The 25,819-nt window shown below is 42.1% G+C and overlaps 1 long non-coding RNA gene across 1 annotated transcript; it reads right to left on the bottom strand.

Annotated features, from left to right (window-relative positions):
* Window positions 1-13,611: 13,611 nt before the first annotated feature.
* On the bottom strand, window positions 13,612-23,446 carry LOC139572960 (uncharacterized). Its single transcript, XR_011674522.1, has 5 exons — window positions 22,633-23,446; window positions 20,948-21,122; window positions 18,656-18,921; window positions 16,854-16,969; window positions 13,612-14,332 (listed from the first exon to the last, which is right to left on the bottom strand). It is a non-coding gene; the product is annotated as an uncharacterized lncRNA (long non-coding RNA).
* Window positions 23,447-25,819: the final 2,373 nt, after the last annotated feature.

The following is a 25,819-nucleotide window of genomic DNA, read 5'->3' as shown; positions in this document are numbered from 1 at the left end:
CAGTGAGTGAGGGGGAGAGCCATGGTGGATGGCCTATGCTCCCGAGGGGACACTGAGCATTAGGTTAAGAATGTATTTCCTCTGTAACAAGACACAGTTATGAGAGTGGAACTTCAAGGAGGGTGAGGGGGTTTCCTTCAAAATTCCCTCTCTTAGGGAAGTATGGGTACCTCTACCTTAGTCTTGGTATTTTCTGTCTTAGGGAACTCTGGGTACCTCTACCTCAGTCTTGGGTAGAGGAGAGGGTTGGAGTTTGGCGTCTGTGTTCCCCAGTGGATGGAGGGGGTTTGCTCTCTCTCTCTCTCTCTCTCTCTCTCTCTCTCTCTCTCTCTCTCTCTCTCTCTCTCTCTCTCTGGATTATGGGGGTTAAAGGGTGTCTGACGGGGGTCTGTCAACTTCAGTTCCTCAGTTCTGTGGGAATCTGCTCAGGCTCTGACCTCATCATTAAACTAACCCCTTTTTCCCTCTTCCCCTCTCCACCTCTCTCTCCTCTCCCCTCTCTCTCCTCTCCCCTCTTCCTTCTCTCCCCTCTTCCCTCTCCCCTCTCCTCACTCCCCGCTCCCCATCCGCTCCCCATCTAGAGGTACTTTGGCTTTGGTCTGTGTTCTGGGGTCTGTGGACACACACCAGACAGGGACTCTTATGCCACAATAAAAGTATATTAATGCTGTGGGAGATTTCCCCACATACTTAAGTAATTGCATAATTTGCAAAGAGTTATGTTGTTTGCATCAACCTCATTCGCATAATCCGTTTCTACAGTTGATAGGTTGTTTGTCACAGATTACTGTAACAAAATGATTTACAACGGAGTCTAAGTCTAAAACTCCCCAGCCTGAAAGCAAAGATGCTGTAACAGTTCCAACATCCAGTACATTTGAAAGAGCCGCTGCACTGTGGCTGAACCTGCGCTCCTCTACAATGTGTGTGTTTGTTCTGTATGGGGGTGGAGAGAGGAGCAGAACCTGCTCTCCTCTACAATGTGTGTGTTTGTTCTGTATGGGGGTGGAGAGAGGAGCAGAACCTGCGCTCCTCTACAATGTGTGTGTTTGTTCTGTATGGAGGTGGAGAGAGGAGCAGAACCTGCGCTCCTCTACAATGTGTGTGTTTGTTCTGTATGGGGGTGGAGAGAGGAGCAGAACCTGCGCTCCTCTACAATGTGTGTGTTTGTTCTGTATGGGGGTGGAGAGAGGAGCAGAACCTGCGCTCCTCTACAATGTGTGTGTTTGTTCTGTATGGGGGTGGAGAGAGGAGCAGAACCTGCGCTCCTCTACAATGTGTGTGTTTGTTCTGTATGGGGGTGGAGAGAGGAGCAGAACCTGCGCTCCTCTACAATGTGTGTGTTTGTTCTGTATGGGGGTGGAGAGAGGAGCAGAACCTGCTCTCCTCTACAATGTGTGTGTTTGTTCTGTATGGGGGTGGAGAGAGGAGCAGAACCTGCTCTCCACTACAATGTGTGTGTTTGTTCTGTAAGGGGGTGGAGAGAGGAGCAGAACCTGCGCTCCTCTACAATGTGTGTGTTTGTTCTGTATGGAGGTGGAGAGAGGAGCAGAACCTGCGCTCCTCTACAATGTGTGTGTTTGTTCTGTATGGGGGTGGAGAGAGGAGCAGAACCTGCGCTCCTCTACAATGTGTGTGTTTGTTCTGTATGGGGGTGGAGAGAGGAGCAGAACCTGCGCTCCTCTACAATGTGTGTGTTTGTTCTGTATGGGGGTGGAGAGAGGAGCAGAACCTGCGCTCCTCTACAATGTGTGTGTTTGTTCTGTATGGGGGTGGAGAGAGGAGCAGAACCTGCGCTCCTCTACAATGTGTGTGTTTGTTCTGTATGGGGGTGGAGAGAGGAGCAGAACCTGCTCTCCTCTACAATGTGTGTGTTTGTTCTGTATGGGGGTGGAGAGAGGAGCAGAACCTGCTCTCCTCTACAATGTGTGTGTTTGTTCTGTATGGGGGTGGAGAGAGGAGCAGAACCTGCTCTCCTCTACAATGTGTGTGTTTGTTCTGTATGGGGGTGGAGAGAGGAGCAGAACCTGCGCTCCTCTACAATGTGTGTGTTTGTTCTGTATGGGGGTGGAGAGAGGAGCAGAACCTGCTCTCCTCTACAATGTGTGTGTTTGTTCTGTATGGGGGTGGAGAGAGGAGCAGAACCTGCTCTCCTCTACAATGTGTGTGTTTGTTCTGTATGGGGGTGGAGAGAGGAGCAGAACCTGCTCTCCTCTACAATGTGTGTGTTTGTTCTGTATGGGGGTGGAGAGAGGAGCAGAACCTGCTCTCCTCTACAATGTGTGTGTTTGTTCTGTATGGGGATGGAGAGAGGAGCAGAACCTGCGCTCCTCTACAATGTGTGTGTTTGTTCTGTATGGGGGTGGAGAGAGGAGCAGAAGACCAGTTTCTCATTGACGTAACAGTTGGATTAATAAAAAGTTGTATTGTTGAACTGAAGTAACGTTTATCCATAGAGCAGTGGTTCCCCAACTTTATTAAACCACAAGCATAAAGCATAGAATATGAGGATTTCACAGCATTTCATTTCACCATCCATACTTAAAGCGGACGAATCTAACCCTCTCTCATGTCTTTGATGAAAATGGACCACACAACACGCGTTCCTAACCAAGTCTTAATACCTGTGTCAGTCTGGTCCACAGTACACTCACGGTACACTCCGTACATGGCTACAAAGACATTGAACCCAGTGGAAAGAAGCTGACGAATAGACAGAATAAATACATGTCAGTTGAATGATTTGGAGGATTAGGAGGTATTTGTCTCCTTGGCACGCCATTCAAAGAACAACATGTGAAGGCAGATGTGTGAATAATAATTCTGAACGGGCCAATTTTAGCTACTAAATCAAAGTTTTTTCAATGGTGAAATATGAATCATGTTTGAATTTATTTAGTTGATTTAGTTATTTCAAAAAGAGATAGTCTGGATCTGGTGAAGTTGATGGTTTTGGCGTTGTTCATATACAGTATAAAGTCATGTCAATGAATCCCTCAACATCTCTTTCATGTCAGGATATTATACGCTCTTAGAAAAAAGAGTTCCAAAAGGGTTCTTCGGCTGTCCCCATAGGAGAACCATTTTTGGTTCCAGGAAGAACCTTCTGTGAAAAAGGTCCTTCTGTGTCAGAGACAGGTGTGTGTGTGTGTGTGTGTGTGTGTGTGTGTGTGTGTGTGTGTGTGTGTGTGTGTGTGTGTGTGTGTGTGTGTGTGTGTGTGTGTGTGTGTGTGTGTGTGTGTGTGTGTGTGTGTGTGTGTGTGTGTGTGTGTGTGTGTGTGTGTGTGTGTGAACATGCCTCTGAGAGGCAGAGACCAAGTAACCTCATTATTTCCCAGGTTCTCCTCTACACTAGAATCGCCGTCTATAACACATGTTCACCTGATAGAGTGGAATTAGAACAATGCCCAGCCTGGAGCAGTGCCATGAGTCCCGGATGTTCTGAACGTTCCCTTTGATCCTCAGTAGAAAATCACATTCCCATTCCATTTATAAAAACACTGTTTATGCTTTCATTCATCGCGTAGGGACTGGGAGAGAGACAGATGTTTGGCTAGGCTGTGGAAAGGCCCATATGTATGCCCCTCGGAACCTGGGTTCAAATACTATTTGAAACCTTTCAAATACTTTGAGAAATTGCTTTAGCCAGTATGGAATGCCAGGTTGGTGGGGTTTGGACTTCTGGGACTATTCTATTGGTTCCATTGCAACAGGCAAGCTCAATTAAGAGCTTGATCAAGTATTTGAAAAGTTAGCAAAGAGGATTTGAACCCAGGTCTGGCATGCCCCTTAGAAACACATGGATGGCAGCCCCCTTATGTAGGACCAGGCAGCCATCCTATAGCACCATGTGTAAGATGGTAAGGTGGTGGTGGTAACACACGTCTTGTAGATATTATTCCATGATGAAAGGATGGTTGTGTATTAGTGTTAAGGACAGGAAACAAAAGCTTTGTTCTCTGTATACACAGCGTAGTACGTGCAGGGGCCTTCAACATCTGACCAAGGCCTCTGTGGTGTGCAAAGCAAACCACCAAACCAGTGTAATTGCTGATGGATGCCTTGAGTACGTGTTTACCTTGATGAGGCTGTATAAAGGCCTATATACTGTATGTAACATACTACTGCCACTGGTCACTGTAATAGGCCTATATATGTACAGTACAACTGCCACTGGTCACAGGAAATGGTCCTTTACCGTGTGGTTCCAAATAAAAACAGGTGCCTCTATGAAAAACATCTACCGACAAGTGGCTGTGGTATCATCAGATCAAGATGTGCTATGAATGAGACAGTGGATATGTGTGTGTGTGATCTGAGGAGTGTTTAGACTTGATGCTGGGGGGAGGTAGTAGTGCTTTAATCTGATTAAGGCTTTCCTGTCCTTTATTATCAGAATGGGGCCCCAAAGGTCAGGGGAGGAAAAGCCCCAAAGGTGTCATGACGTTGGCCTGTGGGTAAGGTTTATGACCCCCTCATAAATACCTTTCTCCCTTCCCTCTCTCTCTGACTCTACTGAAGAACTCTTGAATAGCCTTTGTTAAACATAGAGAGTCTGGGAACATCAAACAAGTGGAGGGAAAGGAACCATATTTCGGTAATAGAACCAGTTGAAAATATGCATTGGTACTTAATGAATATGATGTTAATTCGGTTGTCATCTGAGACATTATGACTGATGACAGGACGACATAAACTGTATCTGGGAAAGTCTACACATTGTAGTTATCAGATTCACATGGAATTGTTGTGCAATTTAAATGTTTAAATATAACACTATTTGTGAAAAGATGAAATATAATTTTAGCTTCCAAATGAGAGAATTGGGTTTTCATAAGGTTAGAGCTCTGCTCAATCAGTGGCCCGCCCCTGTGAAGAGACATTGGTTATAAACTATGAAACACACCCTTCTCTCCCTCCACTATATAAGCCCTTGACGAAAATGTAACCTCCTGTTCCGAGTACGCGAAGCCTGCAGCCTCTGCGTTAAAAGGGCGAATAACTTTCTGTTCCGGGTACATTAGGGCGCGGTCCGATGTCAGAAGGATTCAGATAATAACTACAGAACTAAGCCAACCTCAGCGTGAGCTTTGGTTGCAAATGGTATGAACTTTGAACTCTTATTCACTACAGAAGTGATACCTCCTAGCCGTTGAGTTAGCAGCGGCCGCTGTAAACGTGGGCTAGGAAAAGACGGACGACGTATCCAATCTAACACAAAACGACGATACTACAACGTATACCATTTACTACCAGAGACATTCTTCCGAGGACAGCAAGATCTCTGTTGGGCAACACGGCCAGCATCTACGACCAACCAGCTCAGAGTAAATATTTATTGCATTTCCCTTTTCCAAATGGGCGGTAATTTAGAATGCATAAGATACTGTATTTACGATAGCATAGCCTCTCCCTTTGTTCCTCAGTCTTCCCGCTCTTTCACTCAAACCCAACCCCCTTTCCTTTGTGTAACCAGCCGTCATGTCGGCTCCGTCCACCAGGGACGTTTTCTGTATGACATAATTTGCATTCTGTGTATATGTAATTCTGTGTGATTAGTTAGGTATTTAGTAAATAAATAATTAAACCCAATTTTGTATTGCTGATACAACTTATTAGCCAGGGTTCGTGTAGATAATCAAGAATTTACAACTTTCAGATGAGACTGAAATAAGGTGACGATTAATATTGACTGCTATTGATGTAAAATATTACTAGGTCTTTAAGAGTTTATTCGGAAGATAACAGCTCTATAAACACTCTTTCGTGGTGCCACGACTTTCTAGTTACTTGATTAGCTCAATCAGGTAATATTAATTACAGAGAAAGGATTTTATAGAATAGCATGTCATATCACTTAATCCGGCATAGCCAAAGACACAACAAAGGTCAGGGGATGAAAAGCCCCAAAGGTCAGGGGAGGAGAAGCCCCAAAGCTCAGGGGAGGAAAAGCCCCAAAGGTCAGGGGAGGAGAAGCCCCAAAGCTCAGGGGAGGAGAAGCCCCAAAGGTCAGGGGAGGAAAAGCCGCAAAGCTCAGGGGAGGAAAACAAGAGTTAGAGCCTCACTCTGTCCCATCATATTCTATCTGAAAGTTACTACTTCCTCCTTCCTCTGAGGCTTCCTCTGAGGCTTCCTCTGGACATACAGCTGTGATGTTCCTCACAGCTCGTACTCCTGTCTGCTACTAATGGGCACTCACTATGCCATCTGCATCCTCTGGTACTACTCAGAATACTACAGAGACAGTACACAGCACAGGTTCCCAACAGGTTTACAGAGACAGCACAGGTTTCCAAGCAGCCATCTCTATGAGGGGGCATGACATGAGGAAAGTAATACCCTACCACATTAATTAGAGACTGGGGGTGAGGGCTGCTTCCTAAATTATACCCTTTTCCCTATTTAGTGCACTACTTTTGACCAAAGCCCTATCTTTGACCAGAGCCCTAGGGGCCCTGGATGGTCGAAAGTGATGTACTATATAGGGAATAGGATGCCATTTGGGACTCAGGCAAGGTCAATGCTGCCGGTCATCAGGCTTGTCGCAGAGGAAGAGGAAGATGTGTCATTAATTAACCAGTAAGGGGATTAGACACGGTTTCAGCTTCGCCCCATTATGATATCAAGACTCGGTTCCCCAACGTCTAGAAATGGCTGAACTTGGCTTGGAGATACAAGTACACAAATACACTACCCTCCAGTGGTGGAAAAAGTACCCAATTGTCATACTTGAGTAAAAGTAAAGATATCTTAATAGAAAATGACTGAAGCAAAAGTGAAAGTCACCCAATAAAATAGTACTTGAGTAAAAGTCTAAAAGTTTTCGGATTTAAATATACTCAGAAGTGAATGTAATTGCTAAAATGTACTTTAGTATCAAAAGTAAAAGTATAAATCATTTCAAATTCCTTATATAAAGCAAACCAGATGGCACCATTTTCTAGTTTTTTTATTAATTCAAGGATAGCAAGGAGGCACACTTCAACACTCAGACATAATTTACAAATGAAGCATGTGCATTTAGTGAGTCCGCCAGATCAGAGGCAGTAGGGATGACCAGGGATGCTCTCTTGATAAGTGTGTAAATTGAACCATTTTACTGTCCTGCTAAGCATTCAAAATGTAACGAGTACTTTTGAGTGTTAGGAAAAATTGATAGAGTAAAAAGTAAAGTATTTTCATTAAGAATGTAGTGAAGTAAAAGTAAAAGTTGTCAAAAATATAAATAGTAAAGTAAAATACAGATACACAAAAAAACTACTTAAGTAGTACTTTAAAGTATTTTTACTTAAGTACACCACTGGTAGTACATCTGGTGTTAAAGTTTATGGTGTAGGGATATATATAAACAAGTAGGCTATCTGTGTCATGGCTGTTGAAAGATGAGGACCAAGGTGCAGCGTCGTGAGCGTACATTTTCTTTATTTTATCAAAATGACGCCAAACAAAACAATAAACACTACAAAAACAAACCGTGAAGCTCAAAGGCAAAGTGCCCTAAACAAAGTCAACTTCCCACAAAGACAGGTGGAAAAAAGGGATACCTAAGTATGGTTCTCAATCAGAGACAACGATAGACAGCTGCCTCTGATTGAGAACCACACCCGGCCAAACGCAAAGAAATACACAACATAGAACATAGAATACCCACCCCAACTCACGCCCTAACCAAACCAAAAATAGAGACATAAAAAGGATCTCTAAGGTCAGGGCGTAATCTGCAATTTGCAACAAATGAATGTGAACCCCCAGAGGACATGCCTGAAACTCAATATGCTATCAAATCAAATGAAAGTTTATTTATATCACTTGACCATTTGTGTTTTGACCACAACTCTCTCTTGACTAAAGATCCTAGAGATCAAACTAACACATTATTCCGATGGTATTTATTGTAATGTTGACTAACAAACAACACCAGTCATATTGAGCAATTAGTTGACAACCTGCTTCAAAAGCACTAGGACAATGCATGTTTGCATTTCCTGTCCCCTAATCCCATACTTTACACTGCCACCTTTGAACTCTCCCTCTCTGATCCTCTGTCCTTTGAAATGAGCTGCTCCACACCTGCTCCGCAGAAATATAAAGAACTAGAGATCTTGAACGTGCCCCCAATCCTTCCTTTGTTTGGGATTCCTCTGGAGCAGTGGCTGTAGGTGTTTAACACACATCTGCTCAGCAGTGTTGTTTAGGGTTTGGTACTGTACTGTACTAATCTACCATGCTGGTGTTGGTACTGTACTATACTATACAACTCTACCATCCTAGTGTTGGTACTATACTGTACTAATCTACCATGCTGGTGTTGGTACTGTACTATACTATACAACTCTACCATCCTAGTGTTGGTACTATACTGTACTAATCTACCATGCTGGTGTTGGTACTGTACTATACTATATAACTCTACCATCCTAGTGTTGGTACTATACTGTACTAATCTACCATGCTGGTGTTGGTACTGTACTATACTATACAACTCTACCATCCTAGTGTTGGTACTATACTGTACTAATCTACCATGCTGGTGTTGGTACTGTACTATACTATACAACTCTACCATCCTAGTGTTGGTGCTATACTGTACCGTACTATACTGTACTACTCTTCCATGCTGGTATTGGTACTATACTGTACTGTACTGTACCATGCTGGTATTGGTACTATACTGCACTGTACTACTCTACCATGTTGTTGTTGGTACTATACTGTACTGTACTGTACTACTGTACCATGCTAGTGTTGGTACTATACTGCACTATACTACTCTACCATGCTGGTGTTAATACTATACTGCACTGTACCATGCTGGTATTGGTACTATACTGCACTGTACTACTCTACCATGTTGTTGTTGGTACTATACTGTACTGTACTGTATTACTGTACCATGCTAGTGTTGGTACTATACTGCACTATACTACTCTACCATGCTGGTGTTAATACTATACTGCACTGTACCATGCTGGTGTTGGTACTATACTGCACTGTTCTACTCTACCATGCTGTTGTTGGTACTATACTGTACTGTACTGTACTACTGTACCATGCTAGTGTTGGTACTATACTGCACTATACTACTCTACCATGCTGGTGTTAATACTATACTGCACTGTACCATGCTGGTATTGGTACTATACTGCACTGTACCATGCTGTTGTGACGTTGAAGCTACTATATGTGATATAGTAGCTGGATGGATAGAGAGGTGTGGTGGTGAGGTTTCACCAGAGAAACTTTCTAACAAAAGGGCTGCATGGCTGCATAACCTGTTTATTTGCCGGCTGATTTGTAGAATTAATGACAAACATGATAAAACAAAAGCATAGAAATAATGATATGACACAAAAGTGTATTGAACTGTCTAGTGGCTTGACTCATCTCTAATACCATCTCCATGTCAGATACTTTGTGGTCACATGGCCTTTGAATGATTGAGGTTACAATAAACACCAAAATACATCCTCTCATGTACAAATCTTCCATCAGCCAAACGCTTAACAGACTGTAGGTTACAAAGAAAGTATGGATCTCGATCTACAAGGGACTAATATTATGGAAGTGGGCAGCACCATCAACAGGTGAAAAGCTGCAACTGCCTCTTCATGGACGGTGGAAGGTTTGGGATAGTTCCAGTATGCAGAGCTGGTAAGAGCAAGCCTGCCTGTCCTCCTGACCACTATATTCTGTCCAGTCATGGTTGTGGTCAGAAAGCTTTTTCCATCCACTTAGTTATTGAAATGTTTCGATTACTAGAGTACTACAGTTATTATTTTATTACAGTTTATCTCAATCCCGTACAAGCATTTTTTGTCAATTTTCAAAACAAGAATCCACAAGACACAGAATTTGTGGCCTTTTGCAAAACAGTAAATGTGTTTTCAAGGTGAAGTTGCCTTCTCAAAACATAAATCAATTAATCAAAAGAACATGACTGCCTGCAAGAACATTAACACAACCATACTTATCTCTCGAGTCCAAGCAGACAAAACAGGAAGTTCAAGTATTTTAAAAATCCCAGTAGATCAACACATTTTATTTGTATTTCTATTTTTTAGTCACTAAATCCTGATGATTAAAATTGGAAGCACAACTATCTAAAGGTGTGGAATTATGGGCAATGACTCTGCTTTTATGCATATTTCACCAAACAATTTCATATACATGATATCAAATATAATTCCTGGTAAAAACATTGAATAAAAAATAAGCACATTGTGTGCAGGACTCATTCATCGGTATCATCACAATCCAATTCCATGTATTCAATACAAAGGCTGGTTTGCTGATAGTTTTATTTTAACTTTCCATAGCTGCACAGAAACACAATTCACAATAGAACATGGAAAAGTGAATACAATGGAGAAACACAACTGATGTGAACATATAAGTCTAAATCCACACCAAAGCAAAGCTCTATAATGGAAGGTCACAGTGTTGGAGATGAAAAGGAACCCAACTTAATTGTTTGCGTCTCTGCATGTCCGCAATACTGCAAAAAATCTGAACAATTAGACAGTCCCCATTGTCTAGATCTTCCCATATATTGTACATGGTATGACACTGATGGGATGATTTATAATGTTGTCCAGTAGTATTTACTGATTGCCGGACATTTCACACATTTCTCTTCTGATGAAAACAAAGTGTTAATAGTCCGTGAACCAAACACTTAACAGTGAATTATCGATATGCGAGTCGGGTACTAAGGCAAGAAAATGATCAGAAGTTCTGTAAATGTACACTGAACAAAAATATAAACGCAACATGTAAAGTGTTGGTCCCATGTTTCATGAGCTGAAATAAAAGATCTCAGAAATGTTCCACACGCACAAAAAGGTTATTTCTTTCAAATGTTGTGCACATATTTTTTTCCAACCCTGTTAGTGAGCATTTCTCCTTTGTCAAGATAATCCATCCACCTGACAGGTGTGACATATGTAGAATGCTGATTAAACATCATTGCTTTGATTAAACATCATAACACAGGTGCCCCTTGTGCTGGGAACAATAACAGGCCACTCTAAAATGTACATTTTTGTCATACAACACAATGCCACAAATGTCTCAAGTTTTGAGGGAGCGTGCAATTGCCATGCTGACTGCAGGAATGTCCACCAGAGCTGTGCCAGAGAATTTAATGTTAATTCCTTTACCATCAAATCAAATCAAATGTTATTTGTGCCGAATACAACAAGTGTAGATCTTACCGTGAAATGCTAACTTACAAGCCCTTAACCAACAATGCAGTTCAAGAAATAGAAAATATTTACTAAATAAACTAAAGGAAAAAAATTAATAAAAGTAACACAATAAAATAACAATAACGAGGCTATATACAGGGGGTACCGGTACCGAGTCAATGTGTGGGGGTACAGGTTAGTCGAGGTAATTTGTACATGTAGGGAGGGGTAAAGTGACTATGCATAGATAATAAACAGTGAGTAGCAGCAGTGTAAACCTTTTGAGGATCTGAGGACCCATGCCAAATGTTTTCAGTCTCCTGAGGGGGAATAGGTTTTGTCGTGCCCTCTTCACGACTGTGTTGATGTGTTTGGACCGTGATAGTTTGTTGGTGATGTGGACACCGAGGAACTTGAAACTCTCGACCTGCTCCACTACAGCCCCTTCGATGTGAATGGGGGCTTGTTCGGCCCTCCTTTTCCTGTAGTCCACCATCATCTCCTTTGTCTTGCTCACATTGAGGGGGAGGTTGTTGTCCTGCCAGTTCTCTGACCTCCTCCCTATAGACCGTCTCAACATTGTCAGTGATCAGAACTACCACTGTTGTGACGCCAGCAAACTTAATGATGGTGTTGGAGTTGTACTTGGCCACGCAGTCGTGGGTGAACAGGGAGTACAGGAGGCGATTACCAGAAGCCGCCGTCAACGTCGTTTTAGAGGATTGGGCACTACGTCCGACTGACCTCACAACCGCAGACGTATGGCGTCGTGTGGGTGAGCGGTTTGCTAACGTCAAAATTGTGAACAGAGTGCCCCATGGTGGCAGTGGGGTTATGGTATGGCAGGCATAAGCTACGGACAATGAACAGAATTGCATTTTATCAATGGCAATTTGAATGCACAGAAATAACGAGAAGAGATCCTAAGCCCTATTGTGAGGCCCATTTTTTAAAGGTATCTGTGACCAACAGATACATATCTGTATTCGCAGTCATTTAAAATCCATAGATTAGGGCCTAATGAATGCATTTAAATTGACTGATTTCCTCATATGAACTTGAATTCAGTAAAATCTTAGAAATTGCTGCATGTTGCATTTATATTTTTGTTCAATATATTTTGTCACGTTCATCGTATAGAGGAGACCAAGGCGCAGCGTGATTTGAATACATTCTTCTTTTTAATAAAGAAAGAACACGAAGAACACTAAACAATGTTCTGGACTGGGGACCGTCGCTGGAGACCCCGGACTGGGGACCGTCGCTGGAGACCCCGGATTGGGGATCGTCGCTGGAGACCCCGGATTGGGGATCGTCGCTGGAGGCTCCGGACTGGAGATCGTAGCTGGAGGCTCCGGACTGGAGATCGTAGCTGGAGGCTCCGGACTGGAGATCGTAGCTGGAGGCTCCGGACTGGGGATCGTCGCTGGAGGCTTCGGACTGGAGATCGTCGCTGGAGGCTCCGGACTGGAGATCGTAGCTGGAGGCTCCGGACTGGGGATCGTCGCTGGAGGCTCCGGACTGGGGATCGTCGCTGGAGGCTCCGGACTGGGGATCGTCGCTGGAGGCTCCGGACTGTGGCCCGTCTCTGGAGGTTCTGGACTGTGGCCCGCCGTAGGAGGTTACGGACTGTGGCCCGCCGTTGGAGGTTCCGGACTGTGGCCCGCCGTAGGAGGTTCCGGACTATGGCCCATCTTTGGAGGTTCCGGACTGTGGCCCGTCGTTAGAGGTTCCAGACTGTGGCCCGTCGTTGGAGGTTCCAGACTGTGGTCCGTCGTTGGAGGTTCTGGACGGTGGCCCGTCGTTGGAGGTTCCGGTCTGTGAACTGTCGCCGGACGCTCTGGACTGGGTACTGTCGCCGGACACTCTGGACTGGGTACTGTCGCCGGACGCTCTGGACTGGGTACTGTCGCCGGACACTCTGGACTGGGTACTGTCGCCGGACGCTCTGGACTGGGTACTGTCGCCGGACGCTCTGGACTGGGTACTGTCGCCGGACGCTCTGGACTGGGTACTGTCGCCGGACGCTCTGGACTGGGTACTGTCGCCGGACGCTCTGGACTGGGTACTGTCGCCGGACGCTCTGGACTGGGTACTGTCGCCGGACGCTCTGGACTGGGTACTGTCGCCGGACGCTCTGGACTGGGTACTGTCGCCGGACGCTGTGGACTGCCGAGGTGCACTGTAGGCCTGGTGCGTGGTGCCGGAACTGGTGGTACCGGGCTGAGGACACACACCTCAGGGTGTCTAATCTATACATTTTACAGGAAGTCTATACATTTACCAATGTGGTCAATATGAAGACCTCCAGATAAATGTAGATTAGAAAGAGACTTTAAACAGTGATAATGTCACGACCGTCGTATGAATAATTGGACCAAGGTGCAGCGTGTGTAGAGTTCCACATTTTAATGATAGTGAAACTTCCAAAACAACAAAGATAAAACGATCGTGAAATACGTAGCGCACATGAGCACTCATACAAAACAATATCCCACATAGCAGGTGGGGAAAAGGACACACTAAGTATGATCCCCAATCAGAGGTAACGATATTCAGCTGCCTCTAATTGGGAACCATACACACACACCAACATAGAAATGTAATACCTAGAAAACCCCCTAGTCACGCCCTGACCTAAAACACCATAGAGAACCCCGAGGGCTCTCTATGGTCAGGGCGTGACAGATACGCTTCTAGAGGCTATTTAATTGTGTAGCACAATGCTGCACATAATTAACCAATAATTTTGTAAAGCAAAACATTATAATTATAAAATGAGATTATCAACATGAAATTCATGAAATTGTAGGCTACTCCAAAATATGATCACTAAGTGATGGAAGGTATACTTTTGATTATTTTCCCTTGGATACTGCTGTAAGAGTAAGCCTACAACATATGAAAACAGTCCTAGAAACAATCATTAATGTCTTCAAGGATCTCCTTATACTCTGGGGTATCCCGGTCCAGATGCATCTCTCTTTTCACCCATATTTTGAGGTCTTTTGCTTGACCATCGTTGATTATCCCCTTGTAGAGATATTCATCGACCAGGTCAGTGTGGCCATATCTGTAGTAGCTCCTTGTGCCTTCATCAGACATGTCAACTTTACCCTCTGTACGTAGTGCGGCGTCAACAAATCCTACAATAACAGTGCAGATTTTCACATTTACAAGGGATTTTTACACGTTGAGAGAATGAATGTTAGTGATTCAAACACTAGTCCTTCTCAACTACACATTTTGCCTAGGCAGCCAATAGTGCATGGGTGCTAGATCTGCACTATCATCTAGCTAGGCTTGATGTGCATATCCGGTAATACAGTCGTGTCTCCCGTAGAAAAATCATACTAATACAAAAAATTACACACAAAACAAATCATCTCACAAAAGTAGTGCACTGGGCCTTTTTTTATGCCAAATCATAGCACCGTCACCCCCAAACATCTTCCCGCAGCTATGCTAAATGATAGTGCAGATCTAGCGCCGGGTGTGCTATTGGGTGCCTAGGCTACTACAAGTTCATTAAACAATCTAAAACATTGACGGAAAGACAAACACTGGATACCTTTGTAAGATTTATCTTTAACACTAAATATCCATATGATGAGGGGAATATATACACTACTGGTCAAACATTTAAGAACACCTACTCATTGAAGGTTTTTCTTTATTTTTACTATTTTCTACATTGTAGAATAATAGTGAAGACATCAAAACTCTGAAATAACACATGGAATCATGTAGTAACCAAAAAAGTGTTAAACAAATAAAAATATATTTTATGTTTGCGATTATTCAAAGTAGCCACCCTTTGTCTTGATGACAGCTTTACACACTCTTGGCATTCTCTCAACCAGCTTCACCTGGAATGCTTTTCCAACAGTCTTGAAGGAGTTCCTACATATGCTGAGCACTTGTTGGCTGCTTTTATTTCACTCTGAGGTCCAACTCATCCCAGACCATCGCAATTTGGATGAGGCCAGGTCATCTGATGCAGCACGCCATATTCTCCTTCTTGGTAAAATAGCTCTTACACAGTCTGGAGGTGTGTTGGGTCATTGTCCTGTTTAAAAACAAATGATAGTCGCACTAAGCCCAAACCAGATGGGATGGTGTATTGCTGCAGAATGCTGTGGTAGCCAAGCTGGTAAAGTGTGTTCTAAATGAATTCTACAATATAAATCACAGACAGTGTCACCAGCAAAGCACCCCCACTGTCACGCCCTGGCCTTAGTTATCTTTGTTTTCATTATTATTTTAGTTAGGTCAGGGTGTGACATGGTGTAGTATGTGTTTTTGTATTGTCTAGGGTGTTGTATGGTTTAGGGGGTTAAGTAGAGTAGATGGTTTAGTGTTCAGTGTAGGTGTTTAGAAAAGTCTATGGTTGAGTGATGTGTCTAGGTATGTCTATGGTTGCCTGAGTGGTTCTCAATCAGAGACAGATGTTTTTCATTTGTCTCTGATTGGGAGCCATATTTTAGGCAGCCATGGGCATCATGTATTTGTGGGTAATTGTCTATGTCGAAGTGTTTTGTGTCAGCACTGATTTTTGTATAGCTTCACGGTCGTCTGTTCTGTTTGTTGTTTTGTTTTTTCCTTCTTTAAAATAAAAGAAGATGTACTTTCCACGCGCTGCGCCTTGGTCCTCTCTCAGTCCCGTTGACGATCGTGACACCCACACCATCACACCTCCTCCTCCATGCTTTACAGTGGGAAATACACATGCAGAGATAATCCGTTCACCCACACCGCATCTTACAAAGACACAGCGGTTGGAACCAAAACTCTCCAATTTGGACTCCAGACCAAAGGACAAATTTCCGTCGGTCTAATGTCCATTGGTCGTGTTTCTTGGCCCGAGCAAGTCTCTTCTTCTTACTGGTGTCCTTTAGTCATGGTTTATTTGCAGCAATTGGACCATGAAGGCCTGATTCACTCCGTCTCCTCTGAACAGTTGATATTGAGATATGTTCGTTACTTGAACTCTGTGAAGCATTTATTTGGGCTGCAACTTCTGAGGCAGCTAACTCTGATGAACTTAACCTCTGCAGCAGAGGTAACTCTGGGTCTTCCTTTCCTGTGGCGGTCCTCATGAGAGACAATTTCATCATAATGTTTGATGGTTTTTGCGACAGCACTTGAAGAAACGTTCAAAGTTCTTGAAATGTTCCTTATTGACTGACCTTCATGTCTTAAAGTAATGATGGACTGTCGTTTTTCTTTGCTTATTTGAGCTGTTCTTGCCATAATATGGACTTGGTGTTTTACCAAATAGGACTATCTTCTGTATAGCCACCCTACCTTGTCACAACCCAACTGATTGGCTCAAACGCATTAAGGGAAGAAATTCCACAAATAATTTTTTAACAAGGCACACCTGTTAATTGAAATGCATTCCAGGTGACTACCTCATGAAGCTGGTTGAGAGAATGCCAAGAGTGTGCAAAGCTGTCATCAAGGCAAAGGGTGGCTATTTGAAGAAAAGTATTGTTTAACACTTTTTTGGTTACTACATAATCCCATATGTGTTATTTCATAGTGTTGATGTCATCACTATTATTCTACAATATAGAACATAGTAAAAATAAAGAAAAACCTTTGAATGAGCAGGTTTTCTAAAACTTTTGACCGGTAGTGTATATATGTATATATATTTTTTACCAGCATCATATCTGAGCATCTGGGAAGCTATAGGATGATCCATGATAAAAGCTTGCTTCAGCATTTTTACTGCACAATCATCTTTTCCGCTTAGAATTGTTTGTGTCAGAAGCCACCTGTGAACAGGAGGGGTAAGCATTAAAGATAGCACACAGAGCAGGGGAGCTGCACAGGTCATGTCCAGAAACAACATCTACACCTACCTCCGTGGAATTTGTGGTTTTATGAAAATATGGGATAGGTATAATAGGACTGCAAAGAAAAATAATATGCCTTTCAAAATCCTCAATGGAAACGTTTAAAAAAAACAGTTACTTTCAGGAATTTTGTTAATTTATCATTTGTAACCAGAAAAGTCTGTCATTGTAAGGGTAAGGGGTTGTTTCTGTTTTTTCCCTCCCAATTTCCAATTAAGTTTACACTTGTTCAGTCCCACTCAAGCAGGGTTGGGGTCAATTCTGAATTGAGAATTGCTCTTTAATTTTTATTTAACTCTTGAATTAGGAAGCAGAATTTGAATTACTTTAGAATTAGATTTAAAGTTTAATTTAATTCCATGAAATTCAAATTGCTTATTTATTCTATCACCATAGAAATGTTTATTTTGACATCATGTACAACCTGGTCTCAGAGCATGTTGTATTATTCTGTACGTATCAATTTATTATGATAGGTTTTGCATGGTTTCTCATGGTATGCCTTAAATTGTCCATCACTGATTTCGTATGATATGGTACGAATTACAATTCATATTATATTACAAATTTGCAAAACGCACAATATGTTACAAAACGTACAATAATTCTTGCTAGGTGGCTAACATTAGCTAGCTAGCTAATGTTAGCTAGACTAGGGGTTAGGGTTAGAAATTAAGGTTAGGGTTAAGTTTATTAGTTAGATTAAAGGGTTAGGGGTACGGGTTAGCTGAAATGGTTAAGGTTAGGGTTAGGGAAGAGTTAGTTAAAAGGGTTAAGGTTCGGGGAAGGGTTAGCTAATATTCTAAGTAGTTGCAAAGTAGCTAAAAAGTAGTAAGTAGTTGAAAAGTTGCTAATTAGCTAAAATAGGAAACGCCCACCCATCCACCCCAACCAACCCCCCTACTTTCGTTTTGCCTTAAGTTACCATCTGCCTTATGTAACCATACCAAACGTAACATGTCATACTAAATTGTGTCCTGGATTTACATTCACTATGTCATGTCTAGACTATGAGACCAGGCTGTCATGTATGGTTACCAACACCATGTAGATGACATCTAATTAAAAAAATGCATTCTCCTAAAACAATTTTGATTAATTACAGTGGTCTGGAAATATTCTAAGATCATATTGTGGGTTGTCTATAATAATTCATTAATCCCTCAATATTTTCATAGTCTATGAAAATATATAATATATATAATATATAATATCCATCAGATATTTTTTTGGCAAGAATGCATTACATCAAACACTACAGTATGGAAGGGAACAATCTAACATTTCATGACAAAGAAAAATACTCAGTTATAATAAAACTAATATTTTGAATGGTATGTGTATTCATTGCATTAATAAGTGGCATATCCTTTGGATAAAACATTTGTCAAATGAAAGAGACTTTCATGTTTCACGTCTCAGTTGAATTGGCTTGAATTGCTTTGAATTAAATTATACTTCCTGCAATTGAAATTCAATTCAAATGATGCTTCATGAATTGACCCCAACGCTGCGCTCAAGGATTAATAACCATTTACAATCTATAAGGGTAGGGAACTAGTACACACATTGGGGGGAAGCCTTGAGCATTTCTAAAGCATTCACCTGCATATTTTACATTCTTTGCTGCTACCAGTGGTCAGAGCATCTCTGTGATCCTGGTAAAGAACCCTCATGGTTAACAGGTTCTGTCCAGTTGGGTCAGAAACAAGGCTCATGATCATCTCATGAAGCCTTGGATTCACTTGTAGGAGACGATCCAGTCGTACATGGTTTAGGGCCTTCTTCAGAGAATCTTTAGGTGGATATGGTCTGCCTCTGTAATGCCTTTATTCTCCTTATCACGCCGAGATGGTCTACATTTTTTGTCACTTATGAGGAGAGAAGAATAATTAGTAGGTTAGGTTTACATCATTTGTTTGTTAACCTCGTCCTCAGTCTCGAATTGCTGGCGCGTAGAGCCTGGTAACAGTGTGGGACTATTTGGAATTTAGGGTGTGTGGATTTACTGAGTGAAATGCTAATCGATTAAAATTCTGAGTGAATCACACGAGTATGAGGCGTGGCTCTAAATCGAGGTGGGAATGTGGAGCGAGCCTGTGACAGTTGTATTAGATGGGACTTTAAGAAAAGTATGTTAAATCACATTGACTGTATTATTTTTGAGAAGCCCAATTGAAAAGTATTTCTATGATGCGTACTTTCCGATTTTCTACGCTCACTTTAAATCACTTGTGGTGCTGGCGTTTGAAGACCACAATGTAGGGGGGAGGTTCTAAGGATTACGCTAGAGGATAGACTGAGAGATCATTCAATTAAAACCAGCGGTTGTTTCATCCGCTTCTGCCATAGACATCTATTCAACTTACACTCTGAGGCCCTGTGAAACCATACGGTTCCACAGAGAGCCAGCTGGTGGACAAGATCATTATTTTGTCAATGCAGTTGGAATTATATACATGCTGTCATGACCATTATGTCCTAGGCCTATCCATAACAAGGCCTATTGTATTCAGCTATCAAAGTAGACTTTAATCATGACACCGGAGCTTGGGGCTTCTAACCCCTTTTAAACATTGTGTGTTTGTTGTTCCTCTATTTCTTCTGCGTCCATTGATAGTAACCATTAGTCTGTGTGATTAACGGTAGCAATGTTTGTGAGACAAGGGCAGATCCCGAAGGGATCCAGGAGCGGTAATTCTCACAAAAATGTTGGTTGAGTTCGAATGGTTTGAGCTCCAAACTATTGAGACTCTCACAAACATGTACACAAACATGCTCTATGATGCTCACAAGCTACACAATAGTAGTTCAAAGGTAAAGACTTATTCTACATAGAAGATCAAAGGAAATCAGTAGGGTCTATAATACTGTAATAAGTTCACATAGTTGCTGTCACAAACTCCACACAGTTGTCACAGACTAGTTGAATATTCATTTCCCACTGAGCAAACAATTTCTATACTTACAGCATTCTTATAAATTCATTTTAATCAGGTTTTTGTTTGGCAGACCTTATTTTTCTGATTGACATTCATCAATAAAACTCATGAACGCAACTGTTTTTGTGCTTTACTTGTAGCCCTGGTTGTCCTGAAAATAAACTGGTGAAACACTTCATTGTGAGGCTAAATATAAGGGTTGGACATGCAGATAAATGACAGAAGTGATTTTTATTTTTTACAGATATTTAACACCTTATTTTTGGGGGCACAAAACTACCTCAATACTTTCATTGGTTTGTATGGGTTACCTTCAGATTTCCATTGGTTTGTATGGGTTACCTTCAGATTTCCATTGGTTTGTATGGGTTAACTTCAGACGAGTACTGGGACACTTGTGTGGGCCATAGAGCAAATCGGAGAATCCCATCGTGTTCATTCTCCCCTTTCCATAAGTTTGTAGGCCAAACGTTTTGGACGCCACAGGCGTTTTTGTGAGAAGACCGATTTTTGGGATGTCTCACATGGTCTGTAGTTCGGCCACCTTCCACTACAGATGCGGAAGGCCGACATAGGCCGATGCAGTGGGTTGAGACGCAGCTCATGCCAAAATATCTGATATCTTCAGTTTAAACTGACAGATTTTGTTGGGGATATTTTTATTATGTTACGTAGATTGACGCACAGGTCCGTCAATAGACTCTGATTAAGTTTAAGGTCAGAAATCACGCTGAAGGAAAGTGTGTGAGGTGGACTTGTCTGTTACCAAAATGGATCCACCATGGTTCTGCCTCTCACACCAGTCCAATATCTCCCTGTCATCCACTCAGAACCCAGAAAATCGAGTAGATGGCTGAAGTACTCCGCTCACACAGTATTTGATTCTGGGTTGATGAGATTAGGCCTAGGTCTACCTGTACCTCCACACAAAAATGTACCGAAATGATAGACTTACTCTTTATATTTGTGAACATGTCCAAGGCCGTAACCTTTTATTATGTCATCATCATGTTCGTCATGACAGCACGGTTCTTCTCTCTTCTTCCTAGCGTTTCCAGTTTTTCCAGAATCTTCATTAGACTTTTCCTCCTTGAACCATGTTCTCTCGTCACCAAAACACCTGTGAGTTCCTGGAGAAATACAAAGTTTCTTCTCTCTGTTCTTTTTAACCACCTTAATAAATATAACCACCCCTACCAGCGCTGCTGCCCCCCACCCTACTGGCCCCAGGAACCCTAACAGCCCGAGGGCTGGAAGACCCATTTCAACTACTGGTAGTCTGCAATGTCTTGCTCTTGGTTCTCAGGAAATGTGTCCTCTCTGATCTTAACTCTGAAAAGTTATAATCTTGACACATAGACAGGTTTGTCATGCGGCTTGTGGGATGGGCGGAGTTGTGCAATATATGACCAATGAGTCCAAGTTCTAAGTGTGTGTGTGTGTGCGTGTGTGTTTCTAAGTGAAAGAGAAAGAGAGACTTTATACATTGCTGGGTGAGGAGTGCCTGCTGAGGAGTGCCTGGTTACATACACACGTGTGCACGTGCACACCCACATACTGTACACACACATTCAGACAGAAATATGCTATGAGGAACAAACATGTCTCTCCGACATGGAGATCAAGGAATCCTGTTGGCTCTTTTCATGGCCTTTCTATCTGCAATGCAATATTTGGTTGTGGGTTTATGAGCTTAGGCCAAGGTCTACCTGTACTTCCACACAAAAATTAAGCAAAATTATAGACCTACTCTTTAAACACACTTAGAAAAAAGGGTTCCAAAAAGGTTATTTGGCAGTCCCCATAGGATAACCCTTTTTGGTTCCAGGTAGAAACTTTGTGATTTCAGGCAGAACTATTTTGCGTGCTTAAGAAATCATCTTGATTACTGTGCATGCTCCTACCGTGTGCTCCTAATTGAGCGCTATTGATTGATGCATTGAGAAATGTGATTGATCATTTTGTTTAAGGTGTGGCTGCCCAGGCGAAGGTGCAGGTGAGAGGGAAGACACATGTTTTAGAGCTGTGGTAGAGGTTGTACTTTAGAGTTTCTAGACAAGTTAAAGTTGTACTTATCAAAAAATGGGTAATATATTATGCATTTTAAAGGTGTCTAGTGCCGTGTCTTTGGCATCATTAAACTGAAGACTTATTTATCAAATAACTCTCTGTAATTATTATTACGCAATTAAACTGATTAATCATGTAACTGTAATTAACTAGGAAGCCGGGGCACCAAGGAAAATATTCATATTACAAAGTTATAATTTTCCTAATATAACTTTCAGATATCTTAATATCTGATCAATTAGTCTTCGAATTAATGAATTATTATTTACCTCACGTCAGTCTCATTCCAAACGTCGTAAATGGTTGTTTATCTGCACGAACCCAGTCTTCACTATGAGTCATCCATACATCAATTGTCTTAAAATATTTATTTACTAACTAAGTACTCACAGAAATGCATAACAAACGGTAGATATGGTTACAAGGAAATGATAGCGGATGTGCCCTAGTGGGCTAAACCGGCATGGCGGCTTGTTAGACAGAGTGATATTTATAACAATTGAAATGCTAATTCTTTGCACATGAACGCCCACTCATTCGGGAACAATTGCAATCAATATATATATTTACGCTCAGTGTGTCGTCGGGATCTCTGTTGAAAAGTTTGTTTCTGTTGGAGAGTCTGTCCGCCCTCTCTCTCTCTGTCGTGGTTAGAATGGATAGTTCAGAGTGACATTCATTCATGTCGTTATAGATAGATGTTTCGGCGGTTGTCGGTCTTCGCGTTCAATGATACCGAATTCCGAGCTGCAGACTAGTAATTAATATCAAAGACTTGTTCTTATTCTGTCGGTATCGATAGTCTAAGAGTTTAACCACGTGGTATGGTTAAAAGATTCAGCCATCTATCCAAACCTTAGGTTTATGGTCTCTACTCAAACCTTGTCCCTCTCGTGGTAAGCTGGTATGCAACCTTTAGCCATCTCGTAATTGAGGTAAGCTCGGTCTGGTGATAGAAAACCCGGGTGGGTTGTTTTATTCGGAAGAGCAGAAAAGGGCCTGTCCCAGGATGCCCGACCATAACTGTGATCATGGGCGGTCCTCTGATTTAGTTAAACTCCAAAGGGAATTGGAGTTTCCTTCATTAAACAGTCCAAAATTACATTACACAATTTCACAAACAGTATCATCCTCACTCATTCATCTTATACAACAATTAGATGTAAGCCTCATATCTGAGGCTATTGTATAAACAGCGTTATGGTAATGTGGCCGTATTGTCTCCCATGACTTTCACAAAATTGTACCAAACCGACCAGTTCCTAGCTGGATTCTTCACCGATCTTTTATACCTTCTCCAGAACATAAATGTCGTTCGGTTCTCCAGTTCTGTGAGGTGGAAGGAATTCCTTTGTTCTCTCTATGAACTCGCTCTCTCTATACTGTCTGGCCATGAGGCAGGATCTTCCCTAGGAATTTACGACCTCTCTGACCACAGCAGCCTGGTTGTAGGAGACAGAGAGAGATGGTGCCGAGGTAGGGGGATGGTGCATAGAAAAGGACTGGTGCAGAGGGGGGGGGGTAGAGGGCAACATCATGACACTAGTATCATACAGTGAAGTTTCATATGATTTCTCGAAATGGTCACCAAAGAACATTTGTCCAAGGTGTACTTATACAGACAGCTTTGGCACCAGAAGTCTACATTCAACAGCTTTAAAAACAAAAACATTGTTAAAATAAAGCATTTATGATGGATTAATAGTTTATTAGTCATTTAGAAAGCATTGTTCCTAAATGTATAAATATTAGTAAGCTATTCATAAACAGTATTTTATCAATTCATAAACACTCTTATAAATGACGTATTAATGATTAAGAAGATCCATTAAAAGGTGTTTGATAATTGTATTTTCATACTTTATAGTTGATTTATAAACTAGATATAAATTAATTATTGTTGCAATTACAAAGCAGTTGTAACAGACCTGTTATTGGTTCATGAAATCATTAAGAGAGCATTAGTTAACGGTCTGCAGATTATTTAGATACTGATTAATACGTATAATTATACATAGAATGAATTGGATATATAGTAATGGTTAATAAGTGTGTTCATACATATTATCGTCAACACTTTTAATACTGCAATGAGTGATTAATAGGGATACTTACAACACATATGGGTAGTTGACATGACGACCCATTGTTTTGTCCATGATGGCAAACACAAATATAACTTAACTTAAATTGTCAAAAATTGTGATATAATCCTAAAAGCTTAGATTTTGTTTTAATTGGATCATGAGTATTCTTAGGCAATGTGTCATTTGTTTTCTTACAATTTTGAACCAAACGTGACAATTGTCCCATAGTGTGACTGTCCCATGTAAGGTAGTGGAACATTGAACTTCAGTAAATTAATTAAAATAATTAATCAAATTCCCTTCACATAGTCTTTTAGTTATAGCACATAAGTTTATTTCAAGAAACAATAGTCTATATTTCCAAATAGTTCTGATTGATTATATTTTGTCCCGAAAAGCAATGTTCACTTGGTGTAACAATATTCAGATCCTCAAAAAGTTCTAAAGCTGCACCATCGAGAGCATTCTGACTTGTTTTCATCACTGCCTGGTATGGCAACTGCTCGGCCTCCGACCGCAAGGCACTAGAGAGGGTAGTGAGTACGGCCCAGTAAATCACTGGGGCCAAGCTTCCTGCCATCCAGGAACTCTATACCATGCGGTGTCAGAGGAAGGCTCTAAAAATTGTCAAAGACTCCAGCCAACCTAGTCATAGACTGTTCTCTCTGCTACCGCACGGCAAGCGGTACCGGAGAGCCAAGTCTAGGTCCAAAAGGCTCCTTAACAGCTTCTACCCCCAAGCCATAAGACTCCTGAACAGCTAATCAAATGGCTACCCGGACTATTTGCATTCCTGTTTGTCGCTCCCTGCATTAGACCATCCATAACCTTGCTCTCTCTCTGTCTGTCCTACCAGTTTCACTCCTCCTGACCATGATCCACGTGATCCACCCTGGGAGGCCCCCCATCAGCCGTGCCTCTTTTGGAGACTGTTCCCCCCTGCTCTACCTGGTTGATCCTGCCATGTTCTTGTCCCAAAGCCATGCAAGTCTTAGTACACACGGTTGGTACAGTGAAACTGTGAATGGCTCCTTCAATCAGTTGTGGTTCCATTGATCACCCCAATGCTACTTGGATAGCTGTGGTAATCCTAGAGATAAGATATGCCAATAAGTGTTGACCTTCAGGGACACATGCATTTATCAGACCCAAAACCCATACAGGGTGCTCTCGGGTGCCCTGGACGCTGTTGGTGAAGCTTTGTGCCACTGGCGTCTCATTCTAATGTCTGCCCTAATCAACTTTCAATGGTAGTTTCTGTGCCTACCATGGTGACCACGGGTAACGGGGGAATCAGGGTTCGATTCCGGAGAGGGAACCTGAGAAACGGCTACCACATCCAAGGAAGGCAGCAGGCATGCAAATTACCCACTCCCGACTCGGGTAGGTAGTGACCAAAAATAACAAATAACTCTTTCAAGGCCCTGTAATTGGAATGAATACGCTTTAAATCCTTTAACGAGGATCCATTACTGATGTTTACAAGCATTTTTACAGTGGTCAGAAACTTCTGAAAGTTTCCTTAATTATGTTTTAACAGTACAATGACTGCCTGATGTGTATTGTTGTCCCGTGTGCTCCCTCTCTGGCCTCAGGGTCACCAGGCTGCTTGTTAGGGCGCACACCTGTCACCAGCGTTGCGCGCATAATGACACTCACCTGGACTCCAT

Source organism: Salvelinus alpinus, chromosome 1 (assembly GCF_045679555.1).
Source record: "Salvelinus alpinus chromosome 1, SLU_Salpinus.1, whole genome shotgun sequence".
Classification (NCBI taxonomy): Eukaryota; Metazoa; Chordata; class Actinopteri; order Salmoniformes; family Salmonidae; genus Salvelinus; species Salvelinus alpinus.
This window is presented reverse-complemented; position numbering and strand designations above follow the sequence as displayed.